This window comes from Aethalodelphis obliquidens, unplaced genomic scaffold (assembly GCF_003676395.1).
Source record: "Aethalodelphis obliquidens isolate GAN/ISIS:26980383/991018 unplaced genomic scaffold, ASM367639v1 scaffold42, whole genome shotgun sequence".
In the NCBI taxonomy this organism is placed as follows: Eukaryota; Metazoa; Chordata; class Mammalia; order Artiodactyla; family Delphinidae; genus Aethalodelphis; species Aethalodelphis obliquidens.
In genome coordinates this window covers 14900102-14917781 of record NW_020837986.1, presented here as the reverse complement: position 1 = coordinate 14917781, position 17680 = coordinate 14900102, and the positions used below count along the sequence as shown (strand labels likewise).

The 17680-nt window shown below is 37.6% G+C and overlaps 1 pseudogene; it reads right to left on the bottom strand.

Moving 5' to 3' along the window:
- Positions 1-1368: 1368 nt before the first annotated feature.
- LOC113605392 (protein POF1B-like) lies at positions 1369-3611 on the bottom strand (annotated as a pseudogene).
- Positions 3612-17680: the final 14069 nt, after the last annotated feature.

Sequence of the window (17680 nt, the reverse complement as noted above, 5' to 3'; positions counted from 1 at the left end):
ACAAAAAAACAAACAACCCAATCCAAAAATGGGCAGAAGACCTAAATAGACATTTCTCCAAAGAAGATATACAGAGTGCCAACAAACACATGAAAGAATGCTCAACATCATTAATCATTACAGAAATGCAAATCAAAACTACAATGAGATATCATCTCACACCAGTCAGATGGCCATCATCAAAAGATCTACAAACAATAAATGCTGGAGAGGGTGTGGAGGAAAGGGAACCCTCTTGCACTGCTGGTAGGAATGTGAATTGGTACAGCCACTATGGGGAACAGTATGGAGGTTCCTTAAAAAACTACAAATAGAACTACCATATGACCCAGCAATCCCACTACTGGGCATATACCCTGAGAAAACCATAATTCAAAAAGAGTCACGTACCAAAATGTTCATTGTAGCTCTATTTACAATAGCCCGGAGATGGAAACAACCTAAGTGTCCATCATCGGATGAATGGATAAAGGAGATGTGGCACATATATACAATGCAATATTACTCAGCCATAAAAAGAAGCGAAATTGAGCTACTTGTAGTGAGGTGGATGGACCTAGAGTCTGTTATACAGAGTGAAGTAAGTCAGAAAGAGAAAGACAAATACTGTATGCTAACACATATATATGGAATTTAAGAAAAAAAAATGTCATGAAGAACCTAGGGGTAAGACAGGAATAAAGACACAGACCTATTAGAGAATGGACTTGAGGATATGGGGAAGGGGAAGGGGAAGCTGTGACAATGTGAGAAAGTGGCATGGACATATATATCCACTACCAAACGTAAAATAGATAGTAAGAAGCAGCCGCATAGCACAGGGAGATCAGCTCGGTGCTTTGTGACCACCTAGAGGGGTGGGATAGGGAGGGTGAGAGGGAGGGAGGTGCAAGAGGGAAGAGATATGGGAACATATGTATATGTATAACTGATTCACTTTGTTATAAAGCAGAAACTAACACACCATTGTAAAGCAATTATACTCCAATAAAGATGTAAAAATAAAATAAAAATTAAAAAAATAAACTGGGTTTTTAAAATTCTATAATATTGCTTTTCGTTGTTGTTAAAAAAGACAAACAAACAGTATTTACTCTTGTAGCTAAATTGCACATCTAATACCATAGAAAACCTTCTAATGGAATAACTTGTAAAATCTCTACCCCAACAAATTAATTTAGTGTCTAGGGAACACCCTATTGAAAAATAGTGGATTAAGTCCTACAGTGTCTGTAATTGAGTTTTAATAATTGGTGCGTTGCTATACTGAATACAAAAATGTGAAAGAAAGGAGTCAGGCCTTGTAAATGGCTGGATAAACAAGTCATTTTTATAGCTAATTAATTCCATTAGACTTGCTAAGTAGTAGCATGATTCAAAATATTGATTGGCTTTAGTTATGGAAAAATAACAATTAAAGTACTAGTGAAGACACAAAAAAAATTCCTTTGAGTTGGAGATTCATTCATGGACAAGTACATTTGTCTTCCATTTTTCAATCACAATAGTCTGTGTGTCACTCCCTGGTGGTATATATTCAGGAGGCCTAGGATTGGATATTGTGTTCTGTACTTTCTAGTGTTAATAGTTGTTCTTCCACCACTGAAGGGTCGGTTATGAGATGAATATATTTCTTGTCTCAATTTCGAGAGTTCCTCTGACTGACACTTTATAAGGGAATCCTTGTCTTCCTGCAAGCTTGTCAGATCATGAATCTTGAATTAGAAGTCACTGAAACTTCCTTCTCTTCTTGAAACATCTTTTTGGTATTGATTTAATTGAGTCCTTAGTTTGCGGATCTCTCCGTCTTTCTCCGTTCTTAAGTTTTTTACCATCTCCATGTAATGGTTGCCAATCTCAGCCATTTTAGCCTGCAGCATTGGGCCTGTGCAAGTCTCAGAAACTTGCATTCTAAGATTTTTCTTCTCTTGCTCTAAATTATGCTTACAGTATTCCAGTTCTTTTAGTCTATATTCTATGTCTGATAACATATGCTGAAGAGAGAGATTGTTTTCTTCCAATGCTTGGCACTTTGCTTGGCATTTTGAGGTTGAGTCTTGAAGTCCTTGCTGCTGCTGGTGATTATTTGCTCTCACTGATGCCAAGAGTTCTTCATACTCTTTTATTTGAGTTTCTTTGAATGCCAAGTCTTTCTCAAATCTTGTCTTGTCATTTTCCAGTGATGTCAAGTCCTTGTGAAGATGTCCTCACTCCTCCTGTATGTTGCTGAATGTGGACAGCACTAGCCATAATGATTTATCAGACACACCCCTCATCTGCAGCATACAGTGAATTTGCTGTTTTGTAAGTTCTTACAGTCCTTTTGGAATCACTGATTCAATGTCTTCTGACTCATCTGTAGACTCAAAGTCCTGTTTGCTTCCTCCAGTTCTCTGCATATGTTCTAATAAGGTCTGTATTTTTACAGCTTAGATCAGCAAGCAACTCTCCAAAATACTTGGGGGTCAATTTTTCATGGCCATCATCCTGAATTATCACCTGCTCATGTGCCTGGTTTGAGCCACCATGACACAGTTCAATTCCAGTGTTTGTAGAAATTGAATCACTTCCTGTGATGGTTTGAATTTGCTGGCTAGAATGTGATTGTTGACAGTGTGGAGAGTGGATGATCTGGGGCTGTTGGACAATGTGATGATGGCTGAACCTGAGGATAGCATTCCTGATCCATATTTAGCTTTTCCACTTTTCTTATGGTTTTTTCATAAATAACATTATCTCCTGGAAAGAAATGACCTCCTCTTAGGAATGGAGACAGTGGTTCCTGTTCAGGATTTTGCACTATATATCACCTAAAAATGGTCTGTGGATACGTAGTGACTCTCACTGTTGGAGAATGGAGTTCCTGTTCAGTATTAGGGGTTGTACGTAGAGTGCTTGGGGCACAAGTAGATGTTTTCAGAGTTGGAGAATGAAGTTCCTGGGAACGGTCACTCCAAACCAAGCTTTTGTAGGGGGAGGTAGTTTTGAGAGGGGAGAGCACTTCCCATGAGCTGATGGGGTCCAACTCCTGAACCACCTTGTTCATGGGCCCATTGTAAGTCCTCAGTCACTCATACACAACATTTTTTCTGGAGGCTGTTGGGCTTGGCTTGACTGATGGTAAGAGTGGTAATTCTGGGGCTGGCACTGCAGCACCTCTGGGGACTGCTGAGTCCCACAGCTGCTGCTGCTCATCTCACTCCAATAGCTTGAGTTCATCATCTTCTCAGTGGTCAGCAAAGTTCTCCCCAGATGCTCTCCGTGACAGCAGCAGAAGCAGGTCTGGCCAAAACTGGATCCCAAAAGACATCTTGGGACAATTGGCAAAACTAGGAGGGGATCTGAAGATAAGATGATAGTAATATTTCAATGTTCCTGATTTGGAAGATATTGTGACAATGCAAGAGAATGTCCTTATTTGTAGGAAATACACACAAATATTTAGGGATGATAAGGCAAAGTGTCAACTATTTATTCACAGATGTTTCTGAAAAAAATAGTTCTTTGTACTATACTTGCAGACTGTCTTTAATATTGAAATTATTTCCAATATTTTTTTAAAATAGTGACATTCTTTTGTAATGGAAAAACTCATATCTGTTATAAAACCAATAACCAGCTAACATGTACTGGGAGCTTATTGTGTGCCAGACTTTGTTTTGAATGCTTTACATGTATGAATTCTTTGTCTTCACAAAGAGCAGATGCAGTGTGGCCAATAACTATCTTCATTTCACAGCTGAGGGACACAAAGTTTCAGTTACTTGCCCTAGTTCACGTAAATGGTAAGTGACTGACTGGGATTTGAACCCAGGCAGTCTAGTTCAAACTCCCTCACTCTTAATGACCATATACTCTCCTTTGATCCTCTTGTCTAGGTCAGTGACCTTAAATACCATTGATAACCCAAGAACTCCTAAAGTTATTCTTCCATCTGGGACCTCTGTCTTAAATATTATAACTAACTACCTACTCAGTAGCTCCACTTAGAAAGCAAATTTAATATTTCAAAACTGACCTTCTCATCCCCCTAAAAGCTGCTACACCCATAGGCTTCCCCATTTCAGTAATTGGGAACCCCCTTCGTCCAGGTGTTTGACCAAAGATCTAGGAGGCATCCTTGACTCCTCTTGTCTCTCATCCCGCATACTTCCTATCAGAAATTTTGTTGATTCTACCTTAAAACACATCCAGAATCCAAACACGTCTCTCCATCTCCACTGCTTAGATTCACCCACCACCCTCTTTTCTAGATTGTTGCAATTAGCGCCTCACTGGTCTCCCTGCTTCTGTCCTTGCCTCATCCATTCTCAGTAGAGCCAGCAGGGGACACTTTTAAACAAGAGTCTGATCCTGTCCCTCCTCTGCTCAAAACCTTGCAATAGCTGCTCTTGTCACTGAGAGAAAACTACAAAGTCCTTACCTGGACTCCCATGGGCTCACCTCATCTCCTTTTCCTTTCTCTATGCTTTTTTCATAGGACTTATCACTTTCTAACACACTCCATCATTTACTTATCTGCTTTATTTATTATTTATTATGTATTGCTTGCCTTTCCCCCTACACCCTAAAATGTAAACTCCAAGAAGGCAGCGAGTTTTGTCTGTTTGGTCCACTGGTAATTCCTAAGCACCAAGAACCTGGTACATAGTGGGTGCTCAATACTTGTGGAGTGAATGAATGAATGACTACACTACAGTCTTTCATGCTGAATAGGTGAAAGAAGGAATGCAGGGAAGGGTAAAAAGAAGGCAGGAGACAGAAAGGGAGGAAAAGAAGAGAGAATCCTCAGTCTAGGACTGCAGAGAAAGTTCCCTGGTCCTGCCAGCTCCTCCAGCTTATCCCATGATCTGTGACTAGAAGTTTCTAGGAAACCACAATGTTTAGGAAAATCATTCTTTTGGGAAGACAGCGATGAGTACTTGACAGTAAGGAAGGCTTGACAATGAGAGAGTTCTAGGCTCAAATCTAGGGCTCACCAACGTCTGTCATTTCCCTTGTGGCAGAAAGGCAATTTTCTTTTTTTTTTTTTTGCGGTATGCGGGCCTCTCACTGCTGTGGCCTCTCCCGTTGCGGAGCACAGGCTCCGGATGTGGAGGCTCAGTCGCCATGGCTCACGGGCCCAGTCGCTCCACGGCATGTGGGATCTTCCCGGACCAGGGCATGAACCCGTGTCCCCTGCATCGGCAGGCGGACTCTCAACTACTGCGCCACCAGGGAAGCCCAGAAAGGCAATTTTCTGACGTGGGATATTGTCATGTGCCTTCACCTAGTTTCCAGGGGGGGAAGGCTGGGAAGAAGCAGCCCTTTACTTCACCTCCTGTGAGGGGTAGGGCTGAAATCCTTTCCTGTCTAGTCTCTGGCCCCAGGCACTGTCCTGCCCTTGCTCTTTTCTCAGGGTAAATCTTCTGGTTATCAGAACATGGGATTCCAGGTACCATGGCTGGCCACATCAAGGCAACCCACATCATTGCCCCTGGTTGCCGCTACTGTGGACCCTACTCCCAGGATGGCCCTGTGAGTGGGATGAGGGACAGAACAGGAGTGTTGGGGAGCTAAACCCAGAGGTCTCTGACATTGCAGATCAAGACAAAGGTAGACAGGGAGAGTCTACACAAATGACTTTTCCCCGCCTCTATCGAGAACCTCAGACTCCAGGGAAGATTCATCGGAATGAGGTCTCCCAGGGGTCCTCATCCTGGTACCAAGACCCAGCTCTACCCAACAGCCTATGAACTCCAGTGCTGGAAGCCCCAGGCCAAACAACCAGTAAGACAGGAACACAATCCCACCTATCAAAAAAAAAAATGAGATGACAAAAAAATATGTCATAGATGAAGGAGCCAGGTAAAAACCTACAAGACCAAATAAATGAAGAAATAGACAACCTACCTGAAAAAGAATTCAGACTAATGATTGTAAAGATGATCCAGAATCCCAGAAATAGAATGGAGGCACAGATCAAAAAAATACAAGAAATATTTAACAAAGATCTAGAAGAATAAAGAACAAACAAACAGACATGAACAACACAATAACTGAAGTGAAAAATACATTAGAAGGAATCAATAACAGAATAACTAAAGTAGAAGAATGAATAAGTGAGCTGGAAGACAGGATGGTGGAAATAACGGCTGAGGAGCAGAATAAACAAAAAAGAATGAAAAGAATTGAAGACATTCTCAGACACTTCTGAGACAACACTAAACACACCAACATTCGAATTATAGGGGTCCCAGAAGAAGAAGAGAAAAAGAAAAGGTCTGAGAAAATATTCAAAGAGATTATAGTGGGAAACATCCCTAACATGGGGAAGGAAATAGTCACCCAAGTCCAGGAAGTACAGAGAGTCCCATACAGGATAAACCCTAGGAGAAACACACCAAGACACATATTAATCAAACTAACAAAAATTAAATTCAAAGAAAAATATTAAAAGCAGCAAGGGAAAAGCAAAAAATAACATAAATAGGAATCCCCATAAGGTTATCAGCTGATTACTCAGAGAAACTCTTCAGGCCAGAAGGGAGTGGCAGGATATACTTAAAGTGATGAAAGAGAAAAACCTACAATCAAGATTACTCTACCCAGCAAGGATATCATTCAGATTTGACAAAGAAATCAAAAACTTTACAGACAAGCAAAAGCTAAGAGAATTCAGCATCACCAAACGAACTTTACAACAAGTGCTAAAGGAACTACTCCAGGCGGGAAACAGAAGAAAAAGACCCACAAAAACAAACCCAAAACACCCATTTATGATAAAAACTCTCCAGAAAGTGAGCATAGAGGGAACTTACCTCAACATAATAAAGACTATATATGACAAACCCACAGCAAACATCACTCTCAATGGTGAAAAACTGAAAGCATTTGGATTAAAATCAAGAACAAGACAAGGATGTCCCCTATCAGCACTCTTATTCAACATAGTTTAGAAAGTCCTAACCATGACAATCAGAGAAGGAAAAAAAATAAAAGGAATCCAAACTGGAAAAGAAAAGGAAAACTATCACTGTTTGCAGATGACATGATATTATACATAGAAAATCCTAAAGATGCCACCAGAAAACTACTAGAACTAATCAATGAACCTGGTAAGGTTGCAGGATACAAAATTAATGCACAGAAATCTCTTGCATTCCTAAACACAAACAATGAAAAATCAGAAAGAGAAATTAAGGAAACAATCCCATTTACCATCACAACAAAAAGAATAAAATACCTAGGAATAAACCTACCTAAGGAGGCAAAAGACTTGTATTCAGAAAACTATAAAACACTGATGAAAGAAATCAAAGATGACATAAACAGATGGAAAAATATACCATGTTCTTGGATTGGAAGAATCAATATTGTGAAAATGACTATACTACCCAAAGCAATCTACAGATTCAACGCAATCCCTATCAAACTACCAATAGCATTCTTCACAGAACTAGAACAAAAAATTTTACAATTTGTATGGAAACACAAAAGACATTGAATAGAAAAAGCAGTCTTGAGACAGAAAAACAGAGCTGGAGGAATCAGACTCCCTGACTTCAGACTATACTACAAAGCTACAGTAATCAAGACAGTATGGTACTGGCACAAAAACAGAAATATAGATCAATGGAACAGGTTAGAAAGCCCAGAGATAAATCCATGCACATATGGTCACCTAACTTATGAAAAAGGAGGCAAGAACATACAACGGAGAAAAGACAGCCTCTTCAATAAGTAGTGTTTGGAAAACTGGACAGCTACATGTAAAAGAATGAAATTAGGGGCTTCCCTGGTGGCACAGGGGTTAAGAACCCGCTTGGCAATGCAGGGGACACGGGATCGAGCACTGGTCCAGTAAGATCCCACATGCTGCGGATCAACTAAGCCCATGTGCCACAACTACTGAGCCTGTGTGCCACAACTACTGAAGCCTGCACACCTAGAGCCCATGCTCCACAACAAGAGAAGCCACCACAATGAGAAGCCCACACACTGCAATGACGAGTAGCCCCCACTTGCCACAACTAGAGGAAGCCCATGCACAGCAACAAAGACCCAATGCAGCCAATAATAAATAAATAAATAAGAATGAAATTAGAATACTACCTAATACCATACACAAAAAAATAAACTCCAAATGTATTAAATGCCTGAATGTAAGGCTGGACACTATAAAATTCTTAGAGGAAAACATAGGCAGACATAAATCTGTGACATAAATCACAGCAAAACCTTTTTTGATCCACCTCCAGGAGTAATGAAAATAAAAACAAAAGTAAATGAATGGGACCTAATGAAACTTCAAAGCTTTTGCACAGCAAAGGAAACCATAAGTAAGACAAGAAGACAAGCCTCAGAATGGGAGAAAATATTTGCAAACGGGGCAACAGACAAAGGATTAATCTCCAAAATATACAGACAGCTCATGGAGCTCAATATAAAAAAAAAAAAAAAAGCCCTATTACAAAATGGGTGGAAGAACTAAATAGGCATTTCACCAAAGAAGACATACAGATGGCCAAGAGGCACATGAAAAGATGCTCAACATCACTAATTATTAGAGAAATGCAAATCAAAACCACAATGAGGTATCACCTCACACCAGTCAGAATGGTCATCATCAAAAATTCTACAAACAATAAATGTTGGAGAGGGTGTGGAGAAAAGGGAACACTTTTGCACTGTTGGTGGCAATGTAAATTGATACAGTCACTATGGAGAACAGTATGGAGGTTCCTTAGAAAGCTAAAAATAGAACTACCATATGACCCAGCAATCCCACTACTGGGTATATACCCTGAGAAAACCATAATTCAAAAGAACACATGTACCCCAATGTTAATTGCAGCACTGTTTACAATAGCCGGGACATGGAAACAACCTAAACGTCCAACGACAGATAAATGGATAAAGAAGATGTGGTACATATATACAATGGAATATTACTCAGCTGTAAAAAGGAATGAGGGCTTCCCTGGTGGTGCAGTGGTTAAGAATCCGCCTGACAATGTAGGGGACACGGGTTCAAGCCCTGGTCCAGGAAGATCCCACACGCTGTGGGGCAACTGAACCCATGCACCACAACTACTGAGCCTGAACTCTAGAGCCCATGAGCCGCAACTACTGGGCTCGTGTGCCACAACTACTGAAGCCCGGGTGCCTAGAGGCCATGCTCCACAACAAAAGAAGTCACTGCAATGAGAAGCCTGCACACCACAACAAAGAGTAACTCCTGCTCACCACGACTAGATAAAGCCCATGTGCTGCATTTAAAAATGAACGAAATTGGGTCATTTGTAGAGATGTGGATGGACCTAGAGTCTGTCATACAGAGTGAAGTAAGCCAGAAAGAGAAAAACAAATATCGTTTATTAATGCATATATGTGGAATCTAGAATAATGGTACAGATGAACCTATTTGCAGGGCAGGAATAGAAACATAGAGATAGAGAAAGGACATGTGGACACGGTGGGGAAGGGGAAGGTGGGACAAATTGGGAGATTAGATTTGACACAAGTACACTACCATGTGTAAAATAGATATAGTGGGAACCTGCTGTATAGCACAGGGAGCACAGCTCAGTGCTCTGTGACAACCTAGATGGAGGGATGGGATGGGGGGTTGGAGGGAGGTCCAAGAGGGAGGTGATATAGGTATATATATAGCTGATTCACTTCATTGTACAGCAGAAACGAACACAAAATTTTAAAGCAATTATACTCCAATAAAAAAATCAGAAAAAGAAAAGAATAAATTCTGGAACTGAAGAATACAATAACTGAATTGAAACTTTCACTTAGTCAATCAACAGCTGACTTTCCAGGCAGAAGAAAGAATCAGTGAACTTGAATACAATAGTTTCTACATTACCAAGTCAGAGGAGCAAAAAGAAAAAAGAATTAAAAGTGAAGAGATTCTAAAAAACTTATGGGACAACATCAAGTGGAACAACATACACGTATGGGAGTCTGAGAAGAAGAAGAATGTGAGAATGGGGCAGACAGCCTATTTCAAGAAATAATGGCCAAAAACTTCCCAAATCTGAGGAAGTAAATGGACATACAAATTCAAGAATCGCAGAGAACTCTAGTCAGGATACATCCAAAGAGACACACACTGAGACACACCATAATCAAACTGTCAAATATCACAGAAAAATATAGAATCTAGAAAGCAGCAAGAGAAAAAGCAATGTGTTCCTGTTAGACTATCAGTGATTTTCTCAGCAGAAACTTTGTAGGCTAGAAGTGAGGAGAATGATATGTTCAAAGAGCTGAAAAAAACTTTCAATCAAGAATACTATACTATATGTATTCTATATACTATACTATATACTATACCATATGACCCCACAATCCGACTCCTGGACATATACCCAGAGAAAACCATAATTCAAAAAGATACATGCACCCCAATGTTCACTGCAGCACTATTTACAATAGCCAGGACATGGAAGCAACTTAAATGTCCATCAACAGAAGAATGGATAAAGAAGATGTGGTACATATATACAGTGGAATATTACTCAGCCATAAACTGGAATGAAACTGTGCAATTTGCAGAGACATGGATAGACCTAGAGACTGTCATACAGAGTGAAGTAAGTCAGAAAGAGAAAAGCAAATATTGCATAATATTGCTTATATGTGGAATGTAGAAAAATGATATGGATAAACTTATTTGCAAAGCAGAAATAGAGATACAGATGTAGAGAACAGATGTATGGATACCAGAGAGGGGAGGGGGGATGGGATGAATTGGGAGAATGGGATTGACATATATACACTATGTATGAAATAGATAACTAATGAGAACCTGCTGTATAACACAGGGAACTCTACTCAGTGCTCTGTGGTGACCTAAATGGGAAGGAAATCCAAAAAAAGAGGGTATATATGTATACATATAGTGGATTCACTTTGCTGTACAGCAGCAATTAACACAACATTTTAAATCAACTATACTCTAATAAAAATTAATTTAAAAATAAAAAAATAAATTGAGATGTAAGTGTAAAATACACACCAGATTTCAAAAATATCATAAGAGTAAAAAATGTAACATGTCTTATTAATAATCATATTTATTACAAGTTGAGGTGATAATATTTTGGATATATTGAATTAAATACAATTTGTTATTAAAATTTTAAAAAAGAATATTATACTGAGCCAAATTATACTTCAAAAAGAAAGATAAATTAAGAGTTTCAAAGATAAACAAAAGCTGATGTTGTTCATCAACAGTAGACTTGTTCTACAAGAAAATGCTGAAAAAAATACTTCAAGTTGAAGCAAAAGTACAATGAAGAGCAATATAACTCCCTGATAAAGGTAAATGTATAGAGAAATACAGAATCTTGTAGTATTGCCATGTAGGTGTGTAAAAGTGGCATGGAATTTTTAAACAAGAAGATTAAAATAATCATAAATCTGTATTAATAAATGCACAATACAAAAAGAGGTAATTTGTGCCATCAATAACATAAAACAGGGGACAGAGAGGTAAAGAAGTAACATTTTTATATGTAATTAAAGGTAAGTTGTTATTGGTTTAAAATATAGGTCAACTTCAAGACATGTTATATAGTTACAATGGTAACCATAAAAAATATATAATATACACAAAGGTAAATGAGAAGAAAATCAAAGTACATAATGAAACAAATCAACAAAACACAAATAAAGCAGCAAGGGAAGAATGGATGGTCAACAAAGCTATGAGACATACAGGAAAAAAATTTTAATGGCAGTAGTAGTAACTACATATCAGTAAAAACTATAAATGTAAATGGATTAAACACCTTAATTAAAAGACATAGATTGACCAGATATATTTAAAAAAAAAAAGGATTCAACTATATTCCATCTACAAGATCTTCACTTTTTATTTTTTTAATTTGGCTGAGCCACAGTGTGCAGGATCTTCACTGTCATGCACAAGACCTTCATTGTAGCATGTGGGATCTTTAGCTGCAGCATGCAGGATCCTTTTAGTTGCAACATGCAGGATCTTTTAGTTGCAGCATGTGGGATCCAGCTCCCTGACCAGGGATCCAATCCAGGCCCCCTGCATTGGGAGCGTGGAGCCCCAACAACTGGACTACCAGGGAAGTCCCAAGAGCTTCACTTTAGATCTAAAGATCTACACAGATTAAAAGAGAAAGTTAGAGAAAAGATATTCCACATACATAGGAGCCTAAATAGAGTAGGGATGGCCATACTCATATCAGACAGAATAGATTTTATAACCAAAAAAATGCCACAAGCAACAAAGAAGGACATTATATGATGCTAAAAGGATATTAATTCACCAAGAAGATATAACAGTTGTATATCCATATGCATCTAACATTTGAACTCCCATATATATGAGGTAAACATTGAAGAACTGAAGAGAGAAATAGACAGAAACATAGTAATAATATGAGACTTCAAAACCCCACTTTCATTTATGGATAGAATAATCAGACAAAAGAACAAAGGATCAATTGAACCTAACAGACATATTCAGAGCACTCCACCCAATGGTAGAATACACAATCTTCTCCAGCACACATGAAACCTTCCCTAAGTTAGATCACAAGTTAGGCCACAAAACAAGTTTAACAAATTTAAGAAGATTTAATTCATACAAATATCTTCTCTGATCACAATGCAATAAACTAGAAATCAATAGCAGAAGAAAACAGGAAAATCCACAAATGTGCGGAAATTAAATAATTCATTCTTAAGCAAGCAATGGATCAAAGAAGAATTTTAAAATATCTGGAGACAAACGAAAATGAAAACACAACATACCAAATCTTATGGGATCAGTACTAAGAGGCAAGTTTATTGTTGTAAACATTTGCATTAAAAAAGAAGAAATATTTCAAATCAACAACCTAACTTTATGCCTAAAGGAACTATAAAAGAAGAACAAACTCAACCTAAAATTAGGAGAAGAAAGAAATAGTAAAAATTAGAGCAGAGGGCTTCCCTGGTGGCGCAGTGGTTGAGAGTCCGCCTGCCGATGCATGGGACACGGGTTCATGTCCCGGTCCGGGAAGATCCCACATGCCGCGGAGCGGCTGGGCCCATGAGCCATGGCCGCTGAGCCTGCGCATCCAGAGCCTGTGCTCCGCAATGGGAGAGGCCACAACAGTGAGAGGCCCGCGTACCAAAGGAAAAAAAAAATTAGAGCAGAGATAAATGCAATAGAAAACAATGGAAAAAATCAATAAAACCAAGAATTAATCTTTCTAAAGATCATCAAAATCAACATACCAATACTAGACCACCTAAGAAAAAAGATAAAATACTTAAATAACCATAATTAGAAATGAAAGAAGAACACTACAATAAATGTCATGGAAATTAAAAAGAGACTAGTATAGCAATTATATGTCAGTGAATTGGATGACCTACAAGAAATAGATAAATTTCTAGAAACATACAGCATAACAAGACTGAATCATGAAGAAATAAAAATCTGAATTTCCCTATAATAAGTGAGGAGAATGAAGCAGTAATCAAAAACCTTCCAAAAAAGAAAATCCCATAACCAGATGGCATCACTGGGGAATTCTATGAAAAATTTAGAGAAGAATGAATACCAATCCTCCCCAGGGTTTCCAAAAATTGAAGAGGAAGAAATACTTCAAACTTCAGCATTACTCTGATATTAAAACAGACAAAGACTCAAGAAAAGAAAACTACAGACCACTATCCCTGATGAATGGTCATGCAAAAATCTTCAACAAATACTAGCAAATCAAATTCAATGCACATGAAAATGATTATATACCATGAACAAGTGAGATTTATAAATGGAATGCAAGGATGGTTCAACATATAAAAACCAATCGATGTAACACACCATAATAACAAAATGAAGAACAAAAACCACATGATTATCTTAATTGAGACAGAAAAAGCATCTTACAAAATTCAACACCCTTTCATGATAAACACACTCAACAAACTAGGAATAGAGGGAGATTACCTCAACATAATAAAAGCCTTACAGGAAAAGCTGACAGCTAACATCATACTCAATGGTGAAAGACTGAAAACTTTTCCTCTAAGGTCAGGAACAAAGATAACAACTCTTGCCACTACTATTCAACATAGTACTAGATCAATTAGACAAGAAAAGAAATAAAAGGCATCCAAGTTGGAGAGAAGTAAAATTATCTCTATTTTCAGATGAAATGCAATCATACGCAGAAAGCACTAAAGATTACACACACGGGCCTCCCTCATGGTGCAGTGGTTGAGAATCTGCCTGCCAATGGAGGGGACACGGGTCTGAGCCCTGATCTGGGAAGATCCCACATGCCATGGAGCAACTAGGCCCGTGAGTCACAACTACTGACCCTGTGCGTCTGGAGCCTGTGCTCCGCAACAAGAGAGGCCACAATAGTGAGAGGCCCGCGAACTGTGATGAAGAGTGGCCCCCGCTTGCCACAACTAGAGAAAGCCCTCGCACAGAAACAAAGACCCAACACAGCCAAAAATTAATTAATTTAAAAAGATTACACACACACAAACTTTATAACTAATAAATGAGTTCAGCAAAGTCTCAGGATAAAAAATCAACATATGATAATCAGTTGTGCCTCTATAAACTAACAATGACCAATCCAAAAAGGAAATAAAGAAAATAATCCCATTTACTATAGCATCAAAAAGAATAAAATGCTTACGAATAAACTTAACCAGGGAGGTAAAAGACCCATTCAGTGAAAACTATAACACTTTGCTAAAAGAAATCAAACAAGATATAAATAAATGGAAAGACATTCCATGTTCATGATTGAAAGACTTAATATTGTTGAAATATTCATAGTACCCAAGGCAATCTACAGATTCAATGCAATTCCTATCAACATTCCAAAGACCTTTTTTGCAGAAATAGAAAAATATCCTAAAATTCACATGGAATCTCAAGGGATCCTGATAGCCAAAACAATCTTGAAAATGAATAATAAAATTGGAGACCTCACACTTCCTGATATCAAAACATACAACAAAGCAGTAATATTCAAGACAGTGTGGTACTGGCATAAATATAGATATAGATAGATATAGATGTAGATATATAACAGTAGAATAGAATAGAGACCCCAAAAATAAACCCTTCCATATATAGCCAAATTATTTTCAACAAGCATGCCAAGATCACTCAGTGGGGAAATAATAATAGATTTTGTAAATGGTGTTGGGGAAACTGGATACCTACATGCAAAAGAATGAAGTTGGACCCTTACCTTACAATCATATACAAAAATTAACCCCCCAAAATGGATTAAAGATCTAAATGTAAGTCTTAAAGGTGTAAAAATTCTAGAGGAAAATATAGGGGAAATTTTCATGACATTAAGTTTGGCAATGATTTTTTGGATATGACCCCAAAACCAAGGCAGCAAACATGAAAATTGACAAATGGGACTACATCAAACTTTAATATTTCTATGCATCAAAGAAAACAATCAACAAGGTGAAAAGGCAACCTACAGAAAGGGAGAAAATATTTGCAAATCATATATCAGCTAAGGGGTTAATATCTAGAAAATTCTACAACTCAACAACTACAACAAAAATAACTTGATCAAAAATGGGCAAAAGACTTGAATAAACAATTCTCGAAAAGAAGAAATACAAATGGCCAACAAGCATATGAAAAGATGCTTAAAATCACTAAGCAGAAATGCAAATTAAAACCAGTATGAGATGTCCACACTACCCAAAGCAATCTATAGATTCAATTCAATTCCCATCAAAATTCCAATGGTAATTTTCACAGAAATAGAACAAGCAATCCTAAAATTTGTATGGAACCACAAAAACCTCGAACAGCCTAAACAATCTTGAGAAAGAAGAACAAAGCTGGAAGCATCACACTCCTCATTTCAAACTATATTAACAAAGCTATAGTAATCAAAACAACATCATATTGGCATAAATACATATAGAACAATGAAACAGAATAGACAGCCCAGAAATAAACCACAAATATATGATCAATTAATTTACAACAAAGAGGCCAAGAACATACAATGAGAAAAGGATGGTCTCTTTATTAATGGTTTTGGGAAAACTGGCAGTCACAGGCAAAAGAATGAAACTAACCACTATAATACACCATACACAAAAATTAACTGAAAATGGATTAAAGACTTTAATGTAAGACCTGAACTCATAAAACTCCTAGAAGAAACAGGCTATAAGCTTCCTGACAGCAGTTTGGGTGATGATTTTTTTTTTGAAACTGACACCAGAAAGCAAAGGCGACAAAAGCAAAAATAAACAAGTGGGACTATATCAAACTAAAAAGCTTCTGCACAGCAAAGGAAACTATCAACAAAATTAAAAGACAACCTACTAAATGGGAGAAAATATTTGCAAATCATATATCTTATAAGGGGTTAATATCCAAAATATATAAAGAATTCATACAACTCAACATCAAAAAAACGAACAACCCAATTTAAAAATGGGCAGAAGATCTGAATAGACATTTTTCCAAAGAAGACATACAGACAGCCAATAGGCACATGAAAATGTGCTCAACATCACTAGCCATCAGGGAAATTCAAGTCAAATCCACAATGAAATATCATCTCACACCTGTTAGAATGGCTATTATAAAAAAGACAAAAAGTAACAAATGTTGAAGAGGATGTGGAAAAAAGGGAACCTTTGTGTTCTGTTGGTGGGAATGTCAATTGGTGCAACCTCTATGAAAATCAGTATTGATCTTCTTCAAAAAATTAAAAATAGATATGCCATATGATCCAGCAATTCCACTTCTGGGTATTTATCTGAAGAAAATGACAACACTAACTCAAAAAGATGTATGCACCCCGTGTTCACTGCAGCATTATTTACAATAGGCAAAATATGGAAACGTCTTAAGCGTCCATTGACAGATGAATGCATAAAGAAAATGCAGTGTATATGTACATTGGAATACCTTTCAGCCATAAGAAAGAATGAAACCTTGCCATGTGTGACAATATGGATGGATCTTAAGGACATTATGCTGAGTGAGATAAGTTGGACAGAGAAGGACAAATATTGTATGATCTCACAATATGTAATCTAAAACAAACAAGCTCACAGATACAGAGAACAGATTGGTGGTTGCCAGAACCTGTGGGGGCAGGAGACAAAATAGGTGAAGGAGGTCAAAATGCCCTAACTTCCAGTTATAAAATAAGTAAGTCATGGGGATGTAATGTACAGCATGGTGACTATGGTTAATAATACTCTACTGAATATTTGAAAGTTGCTGAGAGTGAATCTTAAAAGTTCTCAATATACAAATGTCAAATAATTGTGTTGTACACCTTAAACTAATATAATGTTAGATGTCAACTATATCTCAATTAAAAACTCAATTAAATTTTTAAAACCACAATGAGATATCATCTCACATCCATTAGGATGGTGACTATTAAAAGAACAAAAAATAACAAGTGCTGACAAGGATGTGGAGAGATGGGAACCCTTGGTCACTGTGGGTGGGAATGGAAAATAGTATGGAAGTTTCTCAAAAAATTTAAAAATGAGTCTGTCATACAGAGTGAAGTAAGTCAGAAAGAGAAAAACAAATATCGTATACTAACACATATATAGGGAATCTAAAAAAAAAAAAAGGTTCTGAAGAACATAGAGGTAGGACAGGAATAAAGACACAGACGTA